The following is an 18,177-nucleotide window of genomic DNA, read 5'->3' on the forward strand; positions in this document are numbered from 1 at the left end:
ATTATTGCGCTTTATCTGAAAGTACTGACACTAGGGTGGTCTCTAACTAATTTTCTGGGACACACAGAATAACAACTATTCTAAACATGCTCTTTACTTTGCAGATGTGTTAAGCTTTACTGTAGTGCTTGCCAAACGTTTCAGAACCATGACCCGGTTTTAAGAACTAAAAACTATTGTGACCCACCTAGCTTGAATGGACATCAAGTGAACCTTTTTAAAACATGACTAAAGCAGTGTGTGGTAGTGCACTGTCATTTACAGCAGCACATTAGTGGCCACTAAATTTGCACAATCCTACGGTTTTACTGCTAAAACTATATTTCACACAAAAGATAATATGTAGAATTGGGATTCAGTGAATATATATAATTTGTGCATCACCAGGTGACGTGTCTTGATTTGTTTTGAGCATATTAAAATATTTGTTTCCATCACACTTCAGAATTACAAGAAACTTATTTTTGCTTTCCTAACTGCAGAATGTGTACAGTTTATTTACAGGTATTTAAGTTTTTTGTTTGTTATAAAACATGACTAATACAGCCTTTCCTTTCACACTCCCAGTACCCCAGCAAGATTGTCACATAATTCACTTTACTTTTCTTTGCCTGTCTGCAAACTGAGTGGAGACTGTAAACACCAATTCCCACGTTTAAAAAACAAATAAGCAACAATTTGTCAGACAACATAGTCTGACATTTGACTTTTGTTTTTGAAGCACAGCAAATGTGACAAGATAAATACAGAATTTAAAAACATGTTTGTTTATTGATTGGCCTTTTGTGACCCATTAAAATCAGGTCACAACCCGACCTACAGTGTGGGAAACGCTGTTTTATAGTATTTTGATCTGTAAAGTCCTGTGTTGGTAGAAGATACCGTATTTTGTGCAGATTATCTAGTGAATGCTCTACAAAGCTATACGCAACCAACAACTCAAGCGACTCTAATAAACATTGCCCTATTGCTCATTTTCTCTGTTGCCTTATAAGTATGATGATTGTCTGGATGTAGAGTCTATTATCAGTGGTTTGATAAACACACACACATTTTTATATATATATGTTCAATGGCATGTGTAGCTGCAGATAAACGTGCTGTGCACTGTTCCTGCCATCTAGTGTTGGGCTCGGAGTGTTACAAGTTGTTTTTCTTCGAAGAAGTCTTTTCGAGTCACGGGACCGAGTGACTCCTCCCTTTCGGCTCCATTGCGCATGGGTATCGACTCCATCTTAGATTGTTTTCTTTCCGCCATCGGGTTCGGACGTGTTCCTCTTCGCTCTGTAATTCAAATCGGAAAAGTTTAAAAAATCATCGAACTCCATCGGTATTGTTGCGTTCGGGACCGTTTTTCTATAGATACATCGGCACTGACGAGACAACCGCTTTGGCGGCCCTTTGGGGCTTCCGCACTCAACCGAGGCCTGGTCGGCCTGACCACACCTGTCGTCGAAAAATCATGGACCGGACCCCCTTCCGTTTCTGTCCGACGTGCCACGCCAAGTATCCTTATACAGACCAGCATCGGGTCTGTAATCTGTGTTTGTCGCCAGAACACAGAGATGATACCTGTGAGGCCTGCAAGGCTTTTTGGTCGAAGAAGACCTTGAGAGACCGAAGAGCAAGGCGTTTGCAGATGGCATCGAAGTCGACACAACACCTCGATTTCGAGAAGGAAGAGATGGCTACCTTGATCCAGGGTTTGGAATCGGACGACTCCGACGGAGACCGGCCACCGACGGCAGGACAAAAAGTGAGTACACCTGCCCTGAGCCAACCCCAAAGTCAGGTGAAAAAATAGAAGGCCTCGGGGACGCCACTGCCGGAAGGCCATGGCTCGACCCACAAGAAAAGCGGTGACCAAATAACATCTTCGGCACGGAAAAAGACCAAGATCCTGCCGAAGTCTTCAGACTCGGGTCAAGAAACCGGCATCAAAAAGAGTCGACATCGGCTGATCGAATCGAATAAGCCTTGAAAGAGCCTATCAGAGCCAAAACCGACCGTATCCATGGGTGTTTCTGGACCGAAAAAAATGGCTTCGGAGCCGAAAAAGACTTCTTATACGGAAGAACGTGGGCTCTCCCAACAACTTAAAGAGAGGCACAGGTTTGAGCAAGAGCTGGATTTGGAAGAGCTTGACCAAACTCAACCAAGGTTACAAATCCAAAAGGACACAGGAAAAATTCAAACCATCCCTCCGCTCAAGTTTAAAAGAAAATTGGCTTTTCATGCAGAGACTGAAACTGAGCAGCCAAGAGCAAAGGTGGTTAGAGAAAGGTTACCAATCCCACATTTCTCACCAGAAAGGTCGCCACCTCACTCGCCACAACGGACAAGGTCACCAGTTGGCACACCAACTGCACAGTCACCTACACATACTGTGCAGACGCAGGACGCTGCAGACCCCTGGGACCTATACGACCCACCAGTTTCAGACAACAGTCCTGAGTGTTATCCTTCAAAGCCTTCTCCTCCAGAGGATAGAACATCCTACACGCAAGTACTAGCTAGGGCAGCAACATTCCATAATGTCACTATGCACTCAGAACCAGTGGAGGATGACTTTCTTTTTAATACACTGGCATCCACGCATGCATCATAACAAAGCCTGCCAATGTTACCAGGCATGCTTAAGCATGCACAACAGGTCTTTCAGGAACCGGTCAAAGGAAGGGCCATTACACTGAGGGTAGAGAAATAATATAAACCTCGCCCGTCAGACCCTGTGTTTATTACACATCAGCTCCCTCTGGACTCTGTTGTAGTGGGAGCCACAAGAAAGCGGGCAAATTCTCAATTGTCAGGGGATGTGCCACCCCCTGATAAAGAAAGCCGTAAATTTGACGCAGCAGGAAAAAGAGTGGCGTCGCAAGCGGCCAATCAGTGGCGTATCGCCAATTCACAGGCCCTCCTCGCCCGTTACGACAGAGCACATTGGGACGAAATGCAGGATATTATTCAGCATTTACCAAAACAACATCAAAAAGGGGCTCAACAGGTGGTGGAGGAGGGACAGGCCATCTCCATTAACCAAATCCGCTCTGCAGTGGACTCTTCCGATACAGCAGCACGAACTGTCAACACAGCAGTTACCACCAGGAGGCATGCATGGTTACACAGTTCTGGTTTTAAACCAGAAATACAGCAAACGGTACTAAACATTCCGTTCAACCAGCAATTTGGGCCGGAGGTGGACAGTGCAATAGAAAAAATTAAGAAGGACACAGCGCACGGCCAAAGCCATGGGCGCGCTCTACTCTTCCCAGTATAGGGGAACATTTAGGAAGCCATAGTTTAGGGGAGGGTTTAGTAACAAGCAGTGACTTCAATGCCACACTTCCCCAACACACATCACCAGTGGGGGGAAGATTAACAAAAAATATCACAAACATTGGTCAGTCGTAACCAAGGACACATGGGTTCTATCAATTATCCAACATGGTTACTGCATAGAGTTCACGCAGTTCCCTCCAGATGTTCCCCCAAGGACACAAACTGTCAGCACAACATTCAGACCTACGACAAATAGAGGTGCAAGCACTATTAACAAAACAAGCCATAGAAATAGTACCACACCATCAAAAAGGAACAGGGGTTTACTCCCTATATTTCCTTATTCCCAAAAAAGACAAAACACTAAGACCAATTCTAGATCTCAGGACGTTAAAACTCTTTATCAAATCAGATCATTTCCACATGATCACACTACAAAACGTAGTTCCCTTGCTAAAACAGGGAGAATACATGGCAACACTGGATTTAAAGGATGCGTATTTCCACATACCCATCCATCCATCTCACAGGAAATACCTCAGATTTGTCATACAGGGCAAACATTACCAATTCAAAGTATTGCCCTTCGGGATAACAACAGCACCCAGGGTATTTACAAAATGCCTTGCTGTAGTAGCAGCTGATATAAGGAGACATCACATGCATGTATTCCCATATCTAGATGATTGGCTAATAAAAGCCAACACTCAACACCGGTGTCAAAGTCACACGCAATATGTAATAGATACTCTACACAAACTAGGGTTTTCTATAAATTACCAAAAATCTCACTTGCAACCATCCCAAATACAACAATACTTGGGAGCCACACTCAACACGCAAAAAGCTATTTCCACTCCAAGCCCACAAAGAGTTCAATCGTTTCAAAATATAGTGTCAAGCATACAACCAAACCAACAGTACACAGTCAGGTTTGTAATGAAACTACTAAGCATGATGTCCTCATGCATCGCTATTGTCCCAAACGCACGGCTACACATGTGGCCCTTAAAACAGTGCCTAGCAAAACAATGGACGCAGACACAGGGTCAACTTCAAGATCTAGTGTTGATAGACCACCAAACACACTCTTCGCTTCAATGGTGGAAACCTGTAAATTTAAACAAAGGGTGGCCATTTCAAGACCCAGTGCCTCACGCCATTATTACAACAGATGCTTCCATGATTGGGTGGGGAGCACACCTCAACAATCACAATATACAAGGTCAATGGGACAATCAACAAAAACAACTTGACATAAATCACTTAGAACTACTAGCAGTCTCTCTAGCACTAAAAGCTTTTCAACCCCTTCTAGTCCACAAACACATTCTTGTCAAAACAGACAATATGACAACGATGTACTATCTAAACAAGCAGAGGGGAACACACTCGTCACAACTGTGCCTCCTAGCATAAAAAATTTGGCATTGGGCAATTCACAACAACATTCTCCTGATAGCGCAATATATACCAGGCATTCACAATCAGTTAGCCGACAATCTCAGTCGAGATCACCAGCAAACTCACTAGTGGGAAATACACCCCTAGATTATACAAAATTACTTCTACCGCTGGGGGACACCAGATGTAGATCTGTTTGCAACAAAACAAAACGCAAAATGCCAAAACTTCGCATCCAGGTACCCACACCCTCAGTCCAAGGGCAATGCTCTATGGATCAGTTGGTCAGGGATATTTGCTTACGCTTTCCCCCTCTCCCACTCATTCCTTTCCTAGTCAACAAACTGAGTCAAAACAAACTCATACTAATACTCATAGCACCAACGTGGGCTCGCCAACCGTGGTACACCATATTGTTGGACTTCTCAGTAGTACCTCACATCAAACTCCCAAACAGACCAGATCTGTTAACACAACACAAACACCAGGTCAGACACCCCAATCCAGCATCGCTCAACCTAGCAATCTGGCTCCTGAAGTCTTAGAATTTGGCTACCTAAACCTTTTCAAATGAGTGTATGGAAGTCATTAAACAGGCAAGAAAACCGACAACAAGGCATTGTTATGCTAACAAATGGAAAAGGTTTGTTTTCTACTGCCAAGCAAACCAAATCACACCGTTAGAAGCCTCCATATAAAACATTGTGAGTTACTTACTACACGTACAAAAAGCAAATTTCGCTTTTTCTTCCATCAAAATTAATCTCACCACAATCTCTGCTTACCTGCAGATTAAACATACAAAGTCACTTTTTAGAATCCCTGTTATTAAAGCCTTTATGGAAGGACTAAAAAGGATCATACTTCCAAGAACCCCACCAGTACCCTCGTGGAATCTTAATATTGTACTTACACGACTCATGGGCCCACCTTTTGAACCCATGCATTCTTGCCAGATCCAATTCTTAACTTGGAAGGTAGCTTTTCTAATAGCTATCACTTCATTACGAAGAGTTAGCGAAATACAGGCGTTTACTATTGAAGAACCCCGTTATACAAATACACAAACATAAAGTAGTTCTCTGTACAAATCCAAAATTTTTACCAAAAGTAATTTCACTGTTTCATTTAAACCAAACAATAGAGCTCCCAGTCTTCTTCCCACAACCAGACTCAGTAGCAGAAAGAGCACTGCATACATTAGACATCAAAAGAGCGCTAATGTATTAGATAGACCAAACAAAATCGTTTCGTAAAACTGAGCAATTGTTCGTTGCTTTCCAAAAACCCCATGCTGGTAACCCTATATCCAAACAGGGCATTGGCAGATGGATAGTCAAATGTATTCAGACCTGTTACCTCAAAGCTAAAAGGGAATTACCCATTACACTAAAAGCACACTCCACTAGAAAGAAAGGAGCAACAATGGCTTTTCTAGGTAATATACCAATGACAGAAATTTGTAAAGCAGACACTTGGTCTACACCTCATACCTTTACTAAACATTACTGTGTAGATGTGTTAGCAACACAACAAGCCACAGTAGGACAGGGTGTATTAAGAACATTATTTCAAACAAATTAAATTCCTACAGGCTGACCACCGCTTTCGGGAGGATTACTGCTTTGTAGTCTATGCACAGCATGTGTATCTGCAGCTACACATGCCATTGAACGGAAAATCTCACTTACCCAGTGTACATCCGTTCGTGGCATGTTGCGCTGCAGATTCACATGCGCCCTCCCACCTCCCCGGGAGCCTGTAGCCGTTTAAGTTGCATTTAAACTGTATATATGTAAATAAATATTCCTTTCCCACAAACTATTCCATTGCATGGACATCTTTAGTATCCTCATTCTACCACTCCTACCTCACTCTATGGGGGGAAAACAATCTAAGATGGAGTCGATGCCCGTGCTCAATGGCGGCGAAAGGGAGGAGTCACTCGGTCCCGTGACTCAAAAAGACTTCTTCGAAGAAAAACAACTTGTAACACTCCGAGCCCAACACTAGATGGCAGGAACAGTGCACAGTACAGCATGTGAATCTGCAGCGCAACATGCCACGAACAGATGTACACTGGGTAAGTGACATTTTCCATATATATATATATATATATATGTGTGTGTGTGTGTTCGGTGGCATGTGTAGCTGCAGATACACATGCTGTGCATTATAATTCTGCCATCTAGTGTTGGGTTCGGAGTGTTACAAGTTGTTTTTCTTCGAAGAAACGTTTTCGAGTCACGGGATCGAGTGACTCCTCTTCTTCGGTTCCATTATGCATGGGCATCGACTCCATGTTAGATTGCTTTCTTTCCGCCATCGGGTTCGTACGTGTTTCCTTTCGCTCCGAAAGTTCGATTCGGAAAACTTAGAAAACGGCTTATTTTCATCTGTATTGTATCGATCCAGTTTACATCTTCCATCAATACCGTCGGAGAAGACAACCTTGCTCGCCCTTTGGGGTGCATGCATCCAACTCGGGTCTAGTCGGCCCGACCGCGTGGAAGCCTCATGGATCGGACTCCTGTCCGATTCTGTCCTCGGTGCCACGCCCAACTTCCTTATACAGACCAACATCTCATCTGTAATCTTTGCCTTTCCCCAGATCATCAGGAAGAAAATTGGATCCTTCCGGTCCAAAAAGACGCTTTGAGACAGGAGGGAAAGAAGACTCGAGATGGTGTCCAAAAGCTCCGAACATCTCGACTTGGAGGAGGAAGAGATCATGCAGACAGCAGTCTCTGTCAGAGGTTCCGACTCCGACCAAGAATCTGTGGAGGACAGACCGGTCATGGCAGGACAGCATGTGAGTACGCCTGCCCCTGTACCATCACAAAGACATAAGCATAAGGCCTTTGGTACGCCACTGCCGGAAGGCCATGGCTCGGCCCGAAAAAAGACATTCGGTGACCAAACTGCCAGTTCGGCACCGAAAAAGGCCACTCCTCCGAAACCATTGGAGTCGATGAAAGGCTCCGGCTCCGGGTCCAACCCCAGTAAGCATCATTTTTTGGAGTCGAAAGTTCAGAAATCCCTTTTGGAGCCAAGAAGATCCACTACACCATCTTTTTCGATACCGAAAAAGCCGGCTTCAGAACCAAAAAGAGTAAGAAACACAGAGGAACATGGACTTTCAAAAAGACTAAAAGAAAGCCACAAAACCTCTGAAGAGGACACTCAAGTACAACCAATACTTGAAGTAATGGATGAGAGGCAAGCCAGGATTCATATCCACAAGGAAACCGGCAGAATCCTAACAGCCCCTCCTCTAAAACCAAAGAGGAAATTAGCCTTTCAGGAGGAATTGGACACTACGCACCCTCCAGCTAAAGTGCCAAAGCCAAACGAGAGACCACCACCTCCTCAATTTTCTACTCCTCATTCTCCTCCTCACTCTCCACACCTGCATATCTCTCCTTCTACCAGTCCTACACTAATGCGGTCACCATCACATTCGTTTGACTCGCAACAGGACAATGTAGACCCATGGGATCTTTATGATCCAGATCCCATTCCTGACAATGACCCAGACTGCTATCCCTCTAAGCCTTCACCACCTGAGGATAGTATGGGGGGAACAATCAAGTTTTAGCTAGGGCTGCAGCATACCATGGTACCACCTTGCACACTGAACCTTTGGAGGGCGATTTTTTGTTTAATACACTCTCCTCCACACATTCAACATACCAGTCGCTCCCTATGCTCCCCGGCATGCTAAAACACACTGATTAAATATTTAACGAGCCGGTTAAAGCAAGGATAATTACTCCCAGGTTAGAGAAAAATACAAGCCACCTCCCTCTGATCCTGATTACATAACTCAACAACTCCCTCCAGATTCGGTAGTAGTAAGCGGTGCCAGGAAAAGGGCAAACTCACAGTCATCAGGTGATGCACCCCCACCAGACAAAGAGAGTAGGAAATTTGATGCTGCAGGGAAGAGAGTTGCATCCCAGGCAGCGAATCAATGGAGGACAGCCAACTCACAGGTGGTGTTGGCTAGATACGACAGGGCCCATTGGGATGAGATGCAAGACATAATTCAGCATCTCCCCAAGGAACATCAAAAAAGGGCACAGCACATAGTGGAGGAAGGGCAAGCCATCACCAATAATCAGATTAGGTCTGCCCTAGATGCAGCAGACAGCTGCCAGAACTGTCAACACTGGTGTGACAATAAGAAGGCATGCATGGCTCAGGTCCTCGGGTTTTAAACCTGAAATCCAACAAGCGGTGTTAAATATGCTGTTCAATAAAAAACAACATTTTGGCCCAGATGTTGACACTGCAATTGAAAAATTGCGCAAAGATTCAGACACCGCAAAGGCTATGGGTGCACTATACACCACACCATACAGGGGATGCTTTCGGAAACCTAAGTTTAGAGGTGGATTTAGAGCTCAAACAGTAGAGGCATCCACATTGGAGGCAAAACCAACATACCAACCACAATACCAACGAGGTGATTTTAGGGGCACATATATGGGGCAGTATCCCAAAAGTAGAGGGAAGTTTCAAACTTCTAAACAAATGCCACAGCACCCTAAGCAGTGACTTGGCTTATCCCCTTCCACTCCACACCTCTCCTGTGGGGGGAAGACTGCAACAGTTCCACACCAATTGGCGAAACATTACCACAGACAATTGGGTTCTATCAATTATCCACAATGGTTATTGCCTAGAACTGATACAAACTCCCCCAAACATTCCACCAAAACAACACAAACTATCCACAGAACACATACATCTGTTACTCAAACAAGCAATAGAAGCCATCCCACAAGATCAAGTAGGGGCAGGAGTTTATTCTCTATACTTCCTAATTCCCAAAAAAGATGGCACCCTCAAACCAATATTAGATCTTAGGACCCTCAATCTTTACATCCTGTCAGAACATTTTCACATGGTAACTCATCAAAATGTTATCCCACTGTAGGAAGTTGGCTCTGTATATAATATTTCAAAGTAAGAAAATTGTGTGCACAGAGTCCACGGGTTCCCCTTAGAGGTAAGATAGTGGCAAAAAGAGATAATTCTAATGCTCTATTTTGTGGTAGTGTGGTTGAACAGTAGGCTCATCAGAGGGTAGTGTTAAGCATTTGTTGTTCACACAGAGGCAATAAATGAGGAACACACACTCAAAGACAATTCCAGGCCAATAGGTTTTTATATAGAAAAATATATTTTCTTAGTTTATTTTAAGAACCACAGGTTCAAGATTTACAAACAATACTTTAAATGAAAGGTATTTCACTCAGGTATTCTAGGAACTTTGAATTATCACAATATCATGTACAGTTTTGGCAAAAATGGCAATAAGCTGTTTTAAAAGTGGACACTGCAAAAATCAACAGTTCCTCGGGGAGGTAAGTAAATGTTAAGTTCACAGGTAAGTAAAACACTTACAGGGTTCAAAGTTGGGTCCAAGGTAGCCCACCGTTGAGGGTTCAAGGCAACCCCAAAGTTACCACACCAGCAGCTCAGGGCCGGTCTGGTGCAGAGGTCAAAGTGGTGCCCAAAACACATAGGCTTAAATTGAAATAGGGGTGCCCCGGTTCCAGTCTGCTAGCAAGTAAGTACCCACGTCTTCGGAGGGCAGACCAGGGTTGTTTGTAGGGCACCAGGGGGGGACACAAGCAGGCACAGAAAGTACACCCTCAGCTGCACAGGGGCGGCCGGGTGCAGAGTGCAAACAGGTGTCGGGTTTTCAATAGGAATCAATGGGGAGACCCGGGGGTCTCTTCAACGATGCAGGCAGGCACCGGGGGGTGGGGGGGGGCTCCTCAGGGTAGCCACCACCTGGGCTAGGCAGAGGGTCGCCTGGGGGTCGCTCCTGCACTGGAGTTCGGTTCCTTCAGGTCCTGGGTGCAGTGTGGTTTCCAGGAGTGTCGGGTTCCTTGAAGCAGGCAGTCGCGGTCAGGGGGAGCCTCTGGATTTCCTCTGCAGGCGTCGCTGTGGGGGTTCAGAGGGGTCAACTCTGGCTACTCATGGGCTCGCAATCGCCGGGGAGTCCTCCCTGTAGTGTTAGTTTTCCGCAGGTCGAGCCGGGGGCGTCAGGTGCAGAGTGGAAAGTCTCACGCTTCCCGCGGGAAATGTGTGGTCTTTAAAAGTTGCTTCTTTGTTGCAGTTTCTTGAACAGGGCCGCTGTTCTCTGGAGTTTCTTGGTCCTTTGGATGCAGGGTACTCCCCTGAGGCTTCAGAGGTCGCTGGACCCTGTTGGATGCGTCGCTGCTTCAGTTTTCTTCGAAGTACTGAGACAGACTTTGGGGCTGGGCCCAAATCAGTTGTCATCTCTGTCTTCACTGCAGGGCTTCAGGCCAGCAGTCCTTCTTCTTCTTTAGGTTGCAGGAATCTATCTTCCTCGGTTCTGGGAGCCCCTAAATACTCAATTTAGTGGTGTGTTTAGGTCTGGGAGGGCAGTAGCCAATGGCTACTGGCCCTGATGGTGGCTACACCCTCTTTGTGTCTCCTCCCTGTGGGGAGGGGGGCACATCCCTAATCCTATTGGGGGAATCCTCCATCTCTAAAATGGAGGATTTCTAAAAGTAAGAGTCCCCTCCGCTCAGGACACCTTAGGGGCTGTCCTGACTGAGGAGTGACTCCTCCTTGTTTTTCTCATTATCTCCTCCAGCCTTGCCACCAAAAGTGGGGGCAGTGGCCGGAGGGGTGGGCATCTCCACTAGCTGGGATGCCCTGTGGCGCTGTAACAAAGGGGGTGAGCCTTTGAGGCTCACCGCCAGGTGTTACAGATCGTGCAGGGGGAGGTGAGAAGCACCTCCACCCAGTACAGGCTTTGTGCCTGGCCACAGAGTGGCAAAGGCACTCTCCGCATGTGGCCAGCAACATGTTTGGTGTGTGGCAGGCTGGCAAAAACTAGTCAGCCCACACTGGAGTCTGGCATATTTTCAGGGGGCATCTCTAAGATGCCCTCTAGGTGTATTTTTACAATAAAGTGCACACTGGCATCAGTGTGCATTTATTGTGCTGAGAAGTTTGATACCAAACTTCCCAGTTTTCAGTGTAGCCATTATGGTGCTGTGGAGTTTGTGTTTGACAGACTCCCAGATCATATACTCTTATGGCTAACCTGCGCTTACAATGTCTAAGGTTTTGCTTAGACACTGTAGGGGCATAGTGCTCATGCACCTATGCCCTCACCTGTGGTATAGTACACCCTGCCTTAGGGCTATAAGGCCTGCTAGAGGGGTGACTTATCTATGCCATAGGCAGTGTGAGGTTAGCATGGCACTCTGAGGGGAGTGCCATGTCGACTTAGTCATGTTCTCCCAACCAGCACACACAAGCTGGCAAGCAGTGTGTATGTGCTGAGTGAGGGGTCCCCAGGGTGGCATAAGACATGCTGCAGCCCTTAGAGACCTTCCCTGGCATCAGGGCACTTGGTACCAGGGGTACCAGTTACAAGGGACTTACCTGGATGCCAGGGCTGTGCCAATTGTGGAGACAAAGGTACAGTATAGGGAAAGAACACTGGTGCTGGGGCCTGGTTAGCAGGGTCCCAGCAAACTTTCAAATCATAACTTGGCATCGGCAAAACGTCAGGGGGTAACCATGCCAAGGAGGCATTTCCTTACACCCACTACTCCAAAAACACAATTTCATGGCAACACTAGACCTCAAGGATGCGTACTTTCATATACCCATCCTACCTTTGCACAGAAAATATCTCAGGTTTGTCATTCAAGGAAAGCACTATCAGTTTATAGTGTTGCCCTTTGGAATAACAACAGCACCAAGGGTGTTCACAAAGTGGCTAGCAGTAGTCCTGCCTACCTAAGAAGACAACATATACATGTCTTTCCATATCTAGACGATTGGCTAATAAAATCAAACAGTCATATGCAGTGTCAAAACTATACGCATTACGTGATACAAACTGAACACGCTAGGGTTCTCAATAAATTACCAAAAATCGCATCTACAACCTGCACAGATGCAACAGTATCTCTGTGCAATACTAAATACTCAAGAGGCGCTAGCATGTCCAAATACGCAAAGAATACAAGCATTCCAAAACATTGTCACACAGATACAGACAAATCAACAGTACACTGTCAGATTTGTCATAAAGATTTTAGGGATGATGGCATCATGTATTGCAATTGTTCCACACGCAAGACTAAACATACGGACCTTACAACAGTGCCTTGCAAAATAGTGGTCACAGGCACATGGTCAACTTCAAGATCTAGTGTTGATAGACCGCCAAACATGCATGTCCCTTCAGTGGTGGAATTCCACAAATCTAAACAAAGGGTGGCCATTTCAAGACCCTGTGCCTCAGACCATAATTACAACAGATGCATCAATGATTGGTTGGGGAGCTCACTTCAACAATCACAACATCCAAGTACAATGGGATGCCAAACACAAACAGATACACATAAATCACTTAGAGTTGTTAGCTGTCTTCTTAGCACTCAAAGCTTTTCAGCCTCTTCTTAGTCAGAAGAATGTCCTGATCTAAACAGACAACATGACAACCATGTATTACCTAAACAAGCAAGGAGGGACACACTCATCCCAATTTCTCCCTCCTAGCTCAAAAAAATTGGAAATGGGCAATACACAACCAAATTTACATAATACATTCCAGGGATACTCAACCAATTTACAGATGTTCTCAGCAGAAATCATCAACAAACACACGAGTGGGAGATTCACCCTCAAGTACTTCAAAAGTACTTTCAACAATGCCAGACACCCTCATCCCCTATCCAAGGGCAATGCTCTATGGATCAATTGGTCAGGGATATTCGCTTTTCCCCCTCTCCCACTCATTCCATTTGTAGTCAACAAATTGTGTCAAAACACACTCAATATGATACTCATAGCACTAAAGTGGGCCCGTCAACCGTGGTACACAACATTGTTAGACCTGTCAGTAGTACCACACTCCAAACTCCCAAACAGACCAGACCTGTTGACACAAAACAAAGGGCAGATCAGACACCCAAATCCCAAGACACTCAATCTGGCGATTTGGCTACTGAGGTCATAGAGTTTGAGTATTTACAACTACCATCAGATTGTATGGACGTGCTTAAGAAAGCAAGAAAACCCACTACTAGACAGTGCTATGCTAACAAATGGAAAATATTTGTATATTACTGTCAATCTTAACAGATTGCCCCTCTTACAGCATCAATACAAGATATTGTATGCTATTTACTTCATTTACAGAAATCAAATTTAGCATTCTCTTCCATAAAAATAAATCTCACGACAATTTCAGCATATTTACAAAATATGCGAACAGCTCTTTATTTAGAGTTCCTGTTATTAAAGCTTTGATGGAAGGCTTAAAACGCATCATTCCACCTAGGACACCTCCAGTTCCGTCTTGGAACTTAGTGCTTACGCGACTTATGGGCCCACCATTTGAACCTATGCACTCATGTCAAATACAATTCTTAACATGGAAGGTTGCCTTCCTAGTCACAATTACATTATTGTGAAGAGTCAGTGAAATTCAAGCCTTCACTATTGAAGAACCGTTCATACAAGTACACAAACGGAAAGGTGTACTAAGAACAAACACCAAATTTCTTCCAAAAGTAGTATCACCTTTTCATATAAATCAAACAGTGGAACTACCAGTCTTCATTCCACAGCCTGAATCTGTGGCAGAAAGAGCTCTAATAGAAAGAGCTTTAATAGTGACATTAAAATAGAACTATTGTAGTATATAGATAGAACAAAACCGTTCAGGAAAACTAAACAACTGTTGTAGCTTTTCAAAAACCTCATACAGGTAACCCCATTTCAAAACAAGAATTAGCAAGATGGATTATGAGATGCATCCAAACATGCTACATTAAAGCCAAAAGGCAACTCTTAGTTACTCGTAAGGCACATTCTACAAGGAAAAAAGGTGCTACAATGGCTTTTTTTTAGGAAATATACCAACAGTGGAAATATGTGAAGCAGCTACTTGGTCAACACCACATACATTCACTAAACACTACTGTGTAGATGTTTTAGCAACACAGCAAGCCACAGTAGGTCGAGCTGTACTCAGAACTTTATTTCAAAACAACTTCAACTCCTACAGGCTATCCACCGCTTTTATGGGAGGACAAGCTGCTTTGAAGTCTATGCACAGCATGTGTATCTGCAGCTACACATGCCACCGAACGGAAAATGTCACTTACCCAGTGTACATCTGTTCGTGGCATGTTCCGCTGCAGATTCACATGCACCCTCCCACCTCCCCAGGAGCCTGTAGTCATTTAAGTTAGCAACACTTCTACATATGTGTATATATATAGATATATTGATTTGCATTAGCATGGACATCTCTTTTCTCTATCACCTATATACTCTTATCACTCCTACCTTACCATTTGCGGGAAAACAATCTAACATGGAGTTGATGTTCATGCGCAATGGAACCGAAGAGGAGTCGTCGCTCGATCCCGTGACTCAAACGCTTCTTCGAAGAAAAACAACTTGTAACACTCCGAACCCAACACTAGATGGCAGAAGTATAATGCACAGCATGTGAATCTGCAGCGGAACATGCCCTGAACAGATGTCAGAGGTATTTTCCATATATATATATATATATATATATATATATATATACACACACACATATATTTGCAATTTAGAAAAACAGGACTTTCTCACAATATGCATGCAGTATTCAATATTAAAATATGGCCACAATGTAGTTTTATTGGAACCCATCATGTTAGCTGTGATTATAGTGCTTGTATTCTGACCTCCAGGGCCACACATTCTAGTGAAAGAAAAGTGGACTTGATTTGGGTTTAGCTGCCTAATGTGCATTCAAGTGAGCAACTACATTGTAGTTTGTGGGGAGAGATCACTTTGTCTTTCTCCTTTTGGATTTATAAGTTCCCATGGTGCTGCAGAATTTAAGAATTTGGCTTCAGGGATTCAAGGGACTTTGCCAACACATTTAAAGTCATAGTTTGATGTCTTTTACTTCAAGAAAGATTATGGAGGTGTTTTTTAATATGAAGCATCAGGTGATTCCCACAGATTATTTACACAGAGCTGGTCTTTTACTTTTGATTTCAGTTTAACAATCTTCCCTATGAGGCCTGCCTTACTACTTTTAGTAAGCTTTCAGGGTTTGTGTTGCCACCACCATCTTCCTGTATGCCAGCAAAGATTCTTGTTTTTGTGCTGGTTTTGGTTGAAGGATTTGGTTACATTGGCGTACATTTTTATTGGTGCAAAGTTTGCAGGAACTATTAACAAGAAAATAGGATGACACTGAACTATTAAGATCCAGTTACACAGTGAAGCCAAATCCTTATGGTAAAAGCAGATAGAAAATATTCTTTGTAGAAAATCTGTTAAGGTATTGTCAGGAAGTGGTACCTTCTTTTAAGGTGCAGATCAATTACTTCATCTAACAGTGTGCTTATACCTACTTTAGAAATTATCAGGTCAGTTGCTCCAAGGATAGATAAATGTATGTAATTGTCATTAGACCACATTATCATAAAGGGCACACACAAACACAGTGACTGCAGTAAGATAAACAATCAGAATGTCCTGCAGCCATGGGGAGAGCTGTAGAAAATGACTGCAAGAAAAGTTGTTGAAAGGGACAGGAACTTGTATGTGTCATTTCAGCCTCAACAGCTGAAGAAGCCGATTGTAAAGCACTATTGGTGAAATCAACTGGGTTCCCTGATATAATCTAGCACAGCCATTTCATTACCCTCTGGAAGAAAATAGAAGGGAAGCAGGCAGTGTAGTTCAGGAAGTAAGCAGTACATCCAAGCAGTACATTCAAGAAATTCATAGCAACATTGCTGGACATGCAGGACAAGGCCAAAACAGTATATTGGGGTTCCAACCTGATGGACAGGCACATCACCAATGTTATTTGATTGGAAAATTGGAGAATGGAATTGTAATACAGTGGACAGGATATCTGTAACATTTGTGACAGAGTAACCCCACCCATCAAACTCAAAATCTGTTTTGTGTAGTGATGGTGAAGGAGAAGGTAACAAATACTTCCAAAGACGTGGGCATCTCAACACACAAACAACCTTTATATAAGTTATTGTTGTCTGAGAGTAAGGGAGGTTGTGCACAGAAACAGATATGTCAAACATTTGGTCAGTTAAGTAGTTGCTGCACTACTGTCTGTCTTGCTCCTAGACGTCAGATAGAGACTTCTAGTTGCAGATTCCTTACCTTAGAATTTCCCCCAGGCGTCAGACTGTATCCGGAGATTTTTCTTCAAGCAGTACCCCTGCCTGCCGTTAGGTGGTGTTGGTCGAATCCACGGGCGTCATTGGTGTCGTAGTCGCCGTGATGATGTTGCAGTCGTATATAAGCGCCACCCTGACGCACTCACGCTAGTTCTTTTCTTTCCGCACCAGCACAACACTCGACTCCGCGTCACTCCTGGTCTCGTTCGAGAGGAAGGTTAAGAGACCGGTCGCAGAGTCATCACCACTCTTCCCCTTCCAAGTCATCTGGATGGTTGGGTCACAAGAAGAAGAAGATGATGAAGCCCAAACATTCTTCGCCCCATTGCTCGAACGACACAACACGGGAAGAGTGCCGACACGCCAGACCTTCATCTTCGGAGCCTCCGATTGGGTTGGCTCCACACCTCCTTGACTTTAGGGAGCCGGTGCCACCCCTGCCCACCTCAAAGAATTTCATGAAGCCATGCGCCTCATCTTTGGGCAGATTGACAAACCTTCGGGCCCAGGGGAGTCGGTATGGGTCCCCTCGGGTTCCAAGTCATTGGCTTCGGCCCCAACTCCAGAGGGCACCCTGGATCCGTTCCCAGATCTTTCCCGGCGCCGATCGTGCCTACGTGATTTTCCCCAGTGTCGGGACAGACGTCAACGCTACCGGCATTGGTTGGGCCCACAATCGACGTCAATCCTATACTGATCCCTGACGACATAGAGCCAGAATGGCATCAGTCGATGCCAACTCTGTTTTCCATGGGCTGTCCTGGACCCAGGGCGGATCCTGACCCCTATTGCTTTGGGTATGGATATGGGGGTACTGCAGAGGGGTCGCTGAACCCTTTAGAATACCAGCTTGACCCTAATATGGACTGAGTTCAGGATTTGGGTGACGCTAGCAGGTAGACTCCTCCCCAGATGCTGGCATGCTTTCTCCCCCTACCGTGGCTACAGAGGAGGGAGCTTCCTACTCAATGGTGGTGAGAAAGGCTGCTGAGGTGTTGGACCTTGAGCTTCCTTCTGCGGAGGTCAGGACTAACCTCCTGACGAGGTGCTTCAGCCTGAGGCCTCCAATTCGGAACCCCTCCTTCCATTCAATAAAGCCCTTACAGATGTCTTTCTGGGTACCCGGTCCAATCCCAGCACAGGAACTCCTGTGAAAAGGACAGTTACCCGCTGCCATCGGCCTGCATTGACCAACCCAAAATTCTTGACCCTGCACCTTAGAGCCTTGTCATCCAGGCTTCTTCATCCTCTGGCGCATTCCCTTCCA

The 18,177-nt window shown here is 44.8% G+C and overlaps 1 protein-coding gene across 2 annotated transcripts in view; it reads left to right on the top strand.

Annotated features, from left to right (window-relative positions):
* Nucleotides 1-18,177, top strand: part of RNF213 (ring finger protein 213) — a 1,978,231-nt gene that overhangs the window by 1,316,679 nt on the left and 643,375 nt on the right. The window lies entirely within an intron of this gene.

The sequence above is a fragment of the Pleurodeles waltl genome, chromosome 7 (genome assembly GCF_031143425.1).
Source record: "Pleurodeles waltl isolate 20211129_DDA chromosome 7, aPleWal1.hap1.20221129, whole genome shotgun sequence".
NCBI classification, from domain to species: Eukaryota; Metazoa; Chordata; class Amphibia; order Caudata; family Salamandridae; genus Pleurodeles; species Pleurodeles waltl.